The sequence below is a fragment of the Protopterus annectens genome, chromosome 5.part1, assembly GCF_019279795.1.
Source record: "Protopterus annectens isolate FY-2018-M chromosome 5.part1, PAN1.0, whole genome shotgun sequence".
Classification (NCBI taxonomy): Eukaryota; Metazoa; Chordata; order Ceratodontiformes; family Protopteridae; genus Protopterus; species Protopterus annectens.
In genome coordinates, this window is record NC_056736.1 from 764,082,604 (window position 1) to 764,094,949 (window position 12,346).

Sequence of the window (12,346 nt, forward strand, 5' to 3'; positions counted from 1 at the left end):
ATGTATGGAAAGATGGTGGAGTGCCATTTTACTGACTGATACCTACTGGACCATAGAAGGGTGGGCTAAGAGAGAGACACCTCATCATCCTCAGCCCCCTTTTCCCATTTTCTACATGGGATTGGGGTGTCGTGTTGACAGTTCTTCTCTCACACAATCCATCCATCTCTTTGCTGGATGTCCTTGTTTCCTCTTACCTTCTTCCTGTCTGTCCCAAATCTTCTTTGCCAGATTGTCTTCTGCTTTTCTGCATGTGTCCAAACCACTGTAATCTGTTCTCTTTGATCTTTTCTGCAATTGGATCTACTCTGGCTTCTGCTTTTACATCCTCATTTCTTTGTCTGTCTTCCAGTATACATCCTACCACCCTTCTCAGGTGCTTCATTTCCATCACCTGTAGCTTCTTCATCTGCTCTACCTTTACTGCCCAGGTTTCTGTACCAAACAGTAGTACTGGTCACTCCACTGTCTTGTACACCTTACTTTTTCAGCTTCTTTGGCATTCTTCTGTCATATGCTACACCTGAGACTCTATGCCATTTTGGCTGCAGCCCCTCTGATTACAGCTTTAACCTCTTCATTCAGACTTCCATTCTCCTCAACCACCCATCCCAGATAGTAATGAGACCCAATTATGCCATTTGACGTAGAAGTTTTCTGTGGTAAACTGTGTAAGTAGGAGACTAGGTTGCTGTAACGTTATTAACAGTATCTATATAGGGCAGAGGTGCAGTGTTTGTACTACGGGAAAGATGGTAGCCATGTTATGTGGGAGGGACAGGAGTTTTTCCTGCAAAAGATAGTTTGGAAATTGTTTTTGAATACATTTTTCAAGTATTTTGGAGAGGGGTAAGATTGCTATAGGTCTAAAGTTATTACTGTCTGTTGAATTTCCTCCTTTGTGCAGAGGGATAATGTGTGACTTTTTGCAGAGAGAGAGGAAACAGGAGATATCTAGGCTAAACTATTTATAAGGATTGAGACAGGGTAGGCAATGCTACTGACTGCTATTTTAAGGTATTCAATTGGAAGGCCATCAGCTGAACTAGAGCATGGTTTGAGATCGCATTATAACAGAAAGTCATTAGTTTATAGCCAATAGAAAACAATTAGCAGAGAGCTACCAAGAAGAGCAGGTGTTCTTTCATCTCCTGAATGCCGAAACCTGTTAGCCAGGAAGGCTGTATAACTGCCATATACAGTGTAATATACTGGCTAAGATAAAGAACAGTGGTCAGCTTACTAAGTGGTCTTTAGAATGCAAGGACATCCCTGTTGGGAGGGTGTTAAAATCTAACTTCCGGCACAGGCAGGCATGTACTTGACTAGATGAAATTAAATCACAAGGGTCTTCAAGTTAAGTGTGCGTATATTGTACAAAGACAAAATTCTCTGTGAAAAGTGTGGGTGTTGGCCCTTTTGGCAATCCTTCAGCAGTATCTGGGCTGATGTAGTGACCCTAGGCTCTAAAAGGAAGAAAAAGAGAAAAAAAAACTCTACCAAACTGTAGTATTATACTGGGGCTATAAACGTAACACTTATTATAAAAGAGATGGAGGGAGGAGCACAGTGAATCAGAGCAAGAGAATATGGGAAAGTATAAGAGAAGAGAGATGGTAAAAGGGTTATGACTGTAACAGGAGGCATACTGATAGACATCCAGACTAATACCATGTATACACAGAAGCAGGAGGTATACTGATAGACATCCAGACTAATACCATGTATACACAGAAGCAGGAGGTATACTGATAGACATCCAGACTAATACCATGTATACACAGAAGCAGGCGGTATACTGATAGACATCCAGACTAATACCATGTATACACAGAAGCAAGAGGTATACTGATAGACATCCAGACTAATACCATGTATACACAGAAGCAGGAGGTATACTGATAGACATCCAGACTAATACCATGTATACACAGAAGCAGGAGGCATACTGATAGACATCCAGACTAATACCATGTGTACACAGAAGCAGGAGGTATACTGATAGACATCCAGACTAATACCATGTATACACAGAAGCAGGAGGTATACTGATAGACATCCAGTCTAATACCATGTATACACAGAAGCAGGAGGTATACTGATAGACATCCAGACTAATACCATGTGTACACTGAAGCAGGAGGTATACTGATAGACATCCAGACTAATACCATGTATACACAGAAGCAGGAGGTACATCCAGACTAATACAGTGTATACACAGAAGCAGGAGGTATACTGATAGACATGCAGACTAATACCATGTATACACAGAAGCAAGAGGTATACTGATAGACATCCAGACTAATACCATGTATACACAGAAGCAGGAGGTATGCTGATAGACATCCAGACTAATACCATGTATACACAGAAGCAAGAGGTATACTGATAGACATCCAGACTAATACCATGTATACACAGAAGCAGGTGGCATACTGATAGACATCCAGACTAATACCATGTATACACAGAAGCAGGAGGCATACTGATAGACATCCAGACTAATACCATGTATACACAGAAGCAGGAGGTATACTGATAGACATCCAGACTAATACCATGTATACACAGAAGCAGGAGGTACATCCAGACTAATACAGTGTATACACAGAAGCAGGAGGTATACTGATAGACATCCAGACTAATACCATGTATACACAGAAGCAGGAGGTATACTGATAGACATCCAGACTAATACCATGTATACACAGAAGCAGGAGGTATACTGATAGACATCCAGACTAATACAGTGTATACACAGACCTGTAGAGAGCAAATAATCATTACACTGATAAACACAGTATACAACCATCACTTAGCAACACTCCTGGGATTAACTGGTGTATCAGAAGATCACCTGATACCCCAAAACGTATGTTGTTATCTTATCTAACAACACAATCAGTTTCTTGCAGGAGCAGACATCTTTTACTGGTACCCAGTGCCCAGTGTCCAGTCTGAGCATCACTCAACCTTTCTCTGAGCACTGCACAGTAGGAGCCAAGGTAAAACAATCTCTGTTTGCCTCCAGAGGGGTCAGACCAGGTGGAGACTCTACTTTAGACTGACATTCAACTGTGATAATGTGAGACACATCTGCATAAGGACCAGCAGGCTGGATTCCACAGGATTGCTAAGGTCTTGTCAGCTTCATCCACTATGCACACTAACCCCATGATTAGAAGCTTTTGTTGTCTTATAATTTCCCTGGTCTTTGTCTGCTGTATACTGGTTATAGAGTGCTTGCCTGGTGGATAGCTTGACTGTACCAAGACTTAAAGCTCCTTTTGTAATAGAAAAGGACATTCTGACATTGTGTAACATTTTGCGATAGTTTCAGAACTTTTTATAATAACACACTCATGCACACACACGTGAGCACACACAGACAAATGTGGGTATATGGGTGTACATACACACACACACACACACACACACACACACACACACACACACACACACACACACACACACACACACATGGCACATGCCCATATGGTCACACTCACATATTTTTGCTGTCTGGAGGTCCACTGATTTTTTTTATTGCCATGTCTTTTTTTTATTATTCTCAACCAGTCCTTATTAATGCAGTAAAACCATATAATAATGGGTCCGGAGTACATGCACAAAGCCAAGGTACATTCAGAATTTGGTCTGGTTAACTGCTGTTCAAATAACATACTAAACAACCATAATTGGTTACACATTCAACTGCATCCAACACAGGCTTATTTAAAACATTGCCTATAATTCTTGTTCATCTTGTTATCAGGCCCCTTATCCATTTCATCCCCCTGTCTATATGAACTCCCATTGCTATACTATACCCCGCCTGCACTCTTGTTATCAGGCCGCTTATCCATTTCATCACTCTGTCTATATGACCTTCCATTGCTATGCTATACCCCACCTGTATTCTTGTTATCAGGCCCCTTATCCATTTTATCCCTCTGTCTATATGACCTCTCATTGCTATGCTATACCCCGCCTGTACTCTTGTTATCAGGCCCCTTATCCATTTCATCCTCCTGTCTATATGACCTCCCATTGCTATGCTATACTGCACCTGTACACTTGTTATCAGGCCCCTTATCCATTTCATCCCTCTGTCTATATGACCTCCCATTGCTATGCTATACCCCGCCTGCACTCTTGTTATCAGGCCGCTTATCCATTTCATCACTCTGTCTATATGACCTACCATTGCTATGCTATACCCCGCCTGTACTCTTGTTATCAGGCCCCTTATCCATCTCATCCCTCTGTCTATATGACCTACCATTGCTATGCTATACTGCACCTGTACTCTTGTTATCAGGCCCCTTATCCATTTCATCCCCCTGTCTATATGAACTCCTATTGCTATGCTATACCCCGCCTGCACTCTTGTTATCAGGCCCCTTATCCATTTCATCCTTCTGTCTATATGACCTCCCATTGCTATGCTATACCCCGCCTATACTCTTGTTATCAGGCCCCTTATCCATTTCATCCCTCTGTCTATATGACCTCCCATTGCTATGCTATACCCCGCCTGCACTCTTGTTATCAGGCCCCTTATCCATTTCATCCCTCTGTCTATATGACCTCCCATTGCTATGCTATACCCCGCCTGTACTCTTGTTATCAGGCCCCTTATCCATTTCATCCCTCTGTCTATATGACCTACCATTGCTATGCTATACCCCGCCTGTACTCTTGTTATCAGGCCCCTTATCCATTTCATCACTCTGTCTATATGACCTACCATTGCTATGCTATACCCCGCCTGTACTCTTGTTATCAGGCCGCTTATCCATTTCATCCCTCTGTCTATATGACCTCCCATTGCTATGCTATACCCCGCCTATACTCTTGTTATCAGGCCCCTTATCCATTTCATCCCTCTGTCTATATGACCTCCCATTGCTATGCTATACCCCGCCTATACTCTTGTTATCAGGCCCCTTATCCATTTCATCCCTCTGTCTATATGACCTACCATTGCTATGCTATACCCCGCCTGTACTCTTGTTATCAGGCCCCTTATCCATTTCATCACTCTGTCTATATGACCTACCATTGCTATGCTATACCCCGCCTGTACTCTTGTTATCAGGCCGCTTATCCATTTCATCCCTCTGTCTATATGACCTCCCATTGCTATGCTATACCCCGCCTATACTCTTGTTATCAGGCCCCTTATCCATTTCATCCCTCTGTCTATATGACCTCCCATTGCTATGCTATACCCCGCCTATACTCTTGTTATCAGGCCCCTTATCCATTTCATCCCTCTGTCTATATGACCTACCATTGCTATGCTATACCCCGCCTGTACTCTTGTTATCAGGCCGCTTATCCATTTCATCCCTCTGTCTATATGACCTCCCATTGCTATGCTATACCCCGCCTATACTCTTGTTATCAGGCCCCTTATCCATTTCATCCCTCTGTCTATATGACCTCCCATTGCTATGCTATACCCCGCCTATACTCTTGTTATCAGGCCCCTTATCCATTTCATCCCTCTGTCTATATGACCTACCATTGCTATGCTATACCCCGCCTGTACTCTTGTTATCAGGCCCCTTATCCATTTCATCACTCTGTCTATATGACCTACCATTGCTATGCTATACCCCGCCTGTACTCTTGTTATCAGGCCGCTTATCCATTTCATCCCTCTGTCTATATGACCTCCCATTGCTATGCTATACCCCGCCTGTACTCTTGTTATCAGGCCCCTTATCCATTTCATCACTCTGTCTATATGACCTACCATTGCTATGCTATACCCCGCCTGCACTCTTGTTATCAGGCCGCTTATCCATTTCATCACTCTGTCTATATGACCTACCATTGCTATGCTATACCCCGCCTATACTCTTGTTATCAGGCCCCTTATCCATTTCATCCCTCTGTCTATATGACCTCCCATTGCTATGCTATACCCCGCCTATACTCTTGTTATCAGGCCCCTTATCCATTTCATCCCTCTGTCTATATGACCTACCATTGCTATGCTATAATGCACCTGTACTCTTGTTATCAGGCCCCTTATCCATTTCATCCTTCTGTCTACATGACCTACCATTGCTATGCTATACTGCACCTGTACTTATTTCTTCACTGAGTTGTATCCTCTCATTGGTGTACCCTCTTCCCCCTCCCCCTTCCTTTCCTAGATTTTCCATTTCTTTTTATGTGGTTCCCCTCTTAGAACTCATTTCCATGTCTTTCACCTCCCACATAAGTGCCAAACTGTCTTGTAATTCAGCTCCTTCTAGTGTCTTCTTCTTTCTTGTTATGATCTTCTTAGCCACTACTAAGCTTAGAGCTTTCAATTACCTGAAATGCTTTGGTGCTTCAAGGTTCATTCTTCACTTTAAATAATAATTTAGTTTGCTCAGGCACCATCAATAACCCACTATAATACTTCTAAAGTCTGCTAACTGTACCTAGCCTAGGGACAGCTCCATAAATGTGATATTTAAAACCACTGGAAAACAAAATAGGTGACACTCACATTCAAGAATATAACTGGTAATGTAATTAAGAAAAGTTAGCTTTACTTGCAAATGATATTATTTTGTAATTGAAACATTCAGAAAAGGACAATTTGGTATTGTGAAAAATTTTGAGTCAGTTTCAGATCTTTTCTGTTTATAAAATTAATGAAGCTAAAATAAAAGCTTTAGAGGTACACTGTGGACCCACACATTAATTGGTTCAGCAATATTCATATTTATGGGGACATGATGAGATAAAATAGTTAGGTGTTTGGATTAAAAAGGATTCGGGTATGGCAGCTAAGGATATGTGGGAAGAGACTAAACAAAATATAATACAAAGACTGAGAAAAGGGAAACTCTTGACTATGGATATGGATAGCAAGATACAAGCAGTGGAAATATTTTAGTCCCTTCAGTTTTATGTATAGGTAAGGCATATTTTTTATCAAGCAAGGGAGCAGTTATGGACAACAACTAAAAAAGCTGAAGGAACATATTTGGGAGGGTAAGAGGGCAATAGTTAAAGGCTATAAGTTGATCCTCCCCACAGAACAAGCAAACCGAAAGGTAAAAAGATAAACACATGAACCATTAGGTTAAAAACTACAAGAAAATCCCAACCAAGGTGGAGCCTTCACTGTGTGATACCTTAAACCTCCTCTAATGGAGGCACATGGGATACATGCAGATGACCCCCTTAAAGACATCAAGTATTTCAGCTACATGGCTTCTGAATGCCCATGACTTTTTTTTTTACTTTTTAAGTCTTTATGGTTATATTTAGGCCAATAAAGCCAAACACCATTAGCTGTGGACATGCATGTTTCAGCCTTTTTACTGACCTCATCAGCACAGCATAAATGGATAGTTTGGCTATACTGAAGAAACACAGGGTTTTTAATCGCAGCTGATTAACATAATCATTAAGGTGTTGCAAAATATCCCAACTAACATCCAAACCAAAAGGTAAAACGATCATACAGTCACACCTTTCAGTAAAAATCAGCCAGAAAAAACATAGCCAAGCTGTAGTTTTCACTGTGTGACACCTTAAACCTCCTGTAATAGAGGCTCATGGGTTGTATGTAAATTACCTCTTAAGGACGTCATGTTTCAGTGTAAGGCATTTGAATGCCCTTGACTTTTTAAGTCTTTATGGTTACATTTAGACCAATAAAGCCAAACCCCACTAGCTGTGGACATGCATAAACAGAAGGTTATCAATCAAAGTGGAAAGAGGTGATAATGAAGCAGGGGGAAAGCCGAGAAATGTGATGAGAGTGGGATTTTGGATGCTGACCTAAAAGGAGAGTGACATCGACCATACAGAGTATTATATTCATAAAGCAGCAGAAAGTCTTCTAAGAACTAAGCCAACATGGCAATGTAAAAAGGACATTTTGCCAATACAAATGACAGTAAGTGGGGTACAGAAAATGGGGAAGATGTGTCTGGAGTTTACTAGGAAAATTAGCAAATAACGTGAAATGGAATAGTAAAATAGTGGGATGAGGCCAATCAGAAGTGTGGATTGCACGTTAGAGAGCGCCTTAGCTACCACATATGGATATCAGAGTATAGGTAAAGGAAAGTGATGAAAGAATAGCTCTAGTAGAGTTTTTATCTGAGTTTAAAATAGAAACTGCTGTTACAAAGGATAATTAGTAGGCAATATAAAAAATTGCATGAAAACTATAAAAATCAGAGAAAGTTCGAAACAAATGCAAAGGAATAATCGAAAGAGATATATATGTCTCCCAAGTATGCAGCAAAGTCCAGAAGGTTTAGGATTCTGCTTGGAAATATTTGCATAGATACTTTTAAACCCGAAGAAGACTTCATTGAAATTTTTTTCATGTAGATGGCAAATGCTGGAGGTGTGATGGGAAAGAAAGGGGTAACTAGGGACATGTTTTCTGGAGTTCAATGAGTTTACAGATTTTAAAATACCCTACAGAGTCTCTGTCAGAAGTGTTGATGGAACAAATGGCTGTAACTAAGGAAATTATTTTTTAAGCTGGGATATAGGACCGGAACTGCCTAGACATAGTAAGGCCTTACTAAGTTTACTACTATTCTGTCAAAAAAGCAGTTACTGGAAAATACTAATTAAAATCTAAACCAGCTGTAACTGAAGTACTAAATATTGTAAAGCAGATAAAAGAACTAGAGGTGGGATTTGTAGAAAACAGAAGGAGCAATTTACATAGAAATAAATGGAATTTGTGGGAACAATTCATACAGAATAATGCGTCCTTTATATCTCTGAATGTGAATGGTATATTCATTGAAAAAAAATCTAATAATCACTTTGGTGACTCAGTGTACTCTGTACATGTAGAAAATGTAAAATCATATCTCCTATGAAATATGTTAAGAACATAAACACAAACTACTATGTTAATTATGAAAACAACATGTAGACATGTGGAACTAAAGCAATATAGCAATTTATTGCCAACAAGTATTGTGGTCTTTTAAATATGACACAAACTATACTGCTGGGATATTATACTCACAAATTTCTGCAAATATGGAAGCCTCATTTTATACTGTCTTAATTACCGATTTTTCCTGTGCAGTACTTTTTTAATATTATCACCTACAGTAACTTCCTGTATAAACTTTTGCTCTTACACTATGTATACTTTTACTTCGGAATTCACATAGTAACCATCAGTAGATTTTATATAGTATATATGACTTTCCATCACTGTCATTACACACTGCTATAACTAAACAGCTATCTTTTGTAGTTTGGACATTATGACATCTGAAATAGGTCTTCAACACCTTTATAAAATTTTCATCAACTATAAATATTTTATACATGAAAAGACTGATTATAAATGTTATTATGTATATTGTCTTTCCTGGCACCATTGAAAGATTCATACCAGCTGTCTGTGTCTGACTGAAAAATTGCCATATCTCACAGTTTCATCCTTTTTGTACTATTCAGAAGAAAAGTCACAATGATCGTCTGGTTGCTTGACTATTGCCATTTATTATGAAGTAAATCAGATGTATGGAGTGGGCAGCAAAATACAGTGACAGCGTAAAGTGATATATTACTAAAACTGTCAAGAAAGTCAATGCTGATGAACTGAATCACAGAGAATCTTCTGTAGCTGAGGACTGCAAACTGAATATTCAACCTTCTGTAACTGAAGACTGAACTGAACTGAACCAAGCTGTACTGACTTCTGTAACTTCTGAGCTGACTTCTGTCAGTAAGTAAGTGAAACCGGTGTCTGTATCAGTCAGTATATCATTCCACAATTCCTTTCCTGTAAACAATGAAATGTATGATCTGCCAGCCCATTTCACCTTGAATGATGTCAGATAAATCAACCCTTTATAGATATTCTGAAAATCACTGTCTATAAAGCTGGTAACAACATTAACTCGAACTATGATATGCATTTGTCTTTATTTTGCCCTAAACTCTGTGTATTACTCACACTGGTGTTTACTGTATCAGCGCTGATCTGTTTCTGCAGAATTACTGTCAATTTTTGCACCCTGATTCCCCCTCTGTGCAATGTTTGCACTACCTTCTGAAAACAACAAACTAGAATTGATTACATTCCTAATATTATTAGCATCTAAAATCGTACTGTTACATTAACTTGACACACTGAAAATGTCTGTTGTGTGTTCTGTACTAAAGTCTGCATGTTACATACATAGGCTGTGTTTGCATCCTCATCTCTGTTTGCAATACTGTAACTTAACTCTGAATTCTGCAGTACATGTGCTGTAGCAGTTACGCAGACTTCTGAAGATTGTAAACTAGAATTTGTTACAGTTTGCGCATTATTTAAACCAGAAAGTAGTCTGATATCAGAAGATGAAAATCCAGTCATTTCTGTAAATATTGATTTTACTGGGGAGGTTTCTCCATAACCTCACTCACAACATCTTGCTTCTGTTTTTTTAAGCTGTTTGTGTCTGGAAATATTTAATATTCCTGTATTGATAATATTAAAATTTACATTTCTTGTGTTAGACTCCTTACATTTCTACTTTACCCGATTTTAAGTTTAAACCACACATTTATTGATGATTTTATTGGAGAAGTCTCTATACTTTTTTGAGATTTACTGGCTGACTTAGCTATAAAATCCGTTGTAATAAAAATGAATGCTTATGTAAGGTAAGTTGCATAAGCATCGAGCTGGTGGACAGTCCTCTCTCACCTTCTTCAAACTTCCTCTTGTAAGGATTCCCTTGCCTCTCCAGTGTCACATTGGTGCCTGTCAGGGCCATCTTCTTTCTTGGAGAGTCCACATTTCTGCTGCTTTAGGTACACCAGAATAGTCCTTCTGAAGTAACAGCACTGTTCTTTAAAACTTGCCTTTAGATTACAGTTCTGCTCACTTCCAGATTGTAGGTTTCCAGAGTAGCTACAGGGTTCTGGGAATTATTTTGACTGTGCTTCAGTATTCCCCATTCCCTCAGCCTGTTTGGTCACCATCAAAAGAAATCAACCAGCTGTCTGTATCTAATAAAAGTCAGGATCCTCTGCTTGTCTGATTAATGCAGTTTATGTACTAAATAAATGTATGAATTAAGCAGCAAAATAAGTGGAGGTGACAGCACAGATTCTTCTTCTTCTTCTTTCGGCTGCCTCCGTTAGGGGTCGCCACAGCAGATCAACTGTTTGCATTTCTTCCTGTCCTCTGCATCTTGCTCCGTCACACCAACCACCTGCATGTCCTGTCTCACCACACAGATAAAGTCGTATATTACTGAAACTGACTTGAATGACAATACTGATGACCTGAAACAAACAGAAATGTCTGTAACTCTGAAGACTGCACTGAACTGAGGTATACTATCCTGACTTCTATAACTCTTGAACTGACTTCTGTCTTGAAAATATCTATCAACACCAAAACTCTGTAAATTTCCTTTGTTAGTTTTACACGCTTCCTTAACCTTAGTTCCAAATTTATACCATATAAATAAGAGTTAATAATGCATGTGCCTAATACATGAATGTCTCCTGTTTCTATCTCTACAAGGTCTTAACAAAGTGTTCTGCAGTTCTACATGCCTTTGTCAGTGTTTTGGCCAGAAAGTTATTTACTGAAACATTGCTAGTTTGTATCCTTCAATGAAACTGCATTTACCAAAGCTGCATGTAAAATATAAAACATAAAATGAAGCTATAGGCCTGCTTTAAAATTGCTACATTTCTAAGACTATGCAAAGAGAATATTGTATATATGTAGGATCTGTTCTAATAAAAAATATATTTTATGTAAGTTCGGACCTTGCATGTCTTGCCAGCTTATTGTCTCAGTTGCTACTCTCAATAAATATGTACTTTTATTAACTCCTGCATTGTGTATAGTAGCTTGTTTTCAGAGTGTTTTATCTTCTGGCTTCTGCAGAAATCAGGCTCTCAGACACACCTCTCAAATGACCAGATTTTTGCCTCGTTTTTTTCTGGTCTGTTCCTTTGAATATTTGTAGTTTTCTGGCAAATCAGTGAGAAATAAAGTCATTAAATAATGACAGACATTTGTTTTTCAGACTTCATATCCTTTAGAAAATGCATGCTGGTACAAAACGTGTTATTCTAACAACTTTCTTGCACTAAAAGGTTGAGAGGTATGATCTCAGCCAGCTAGCTTACCTGACTTAACAAATTAATATAATCAAATAAATAACCCTGGAAAGTAAAATGAAAAAAAAAATGAATACAGAATTTACTGAATGTCAGCAATTCCCCTAAACATTAACACCTGATACCAAAGTCGAACTGGTAATCTGCCAGTAGTTAAGCACCTTTCCCCATCAAAAACACACTAACCATGAACATCCAGAAGTCAAAC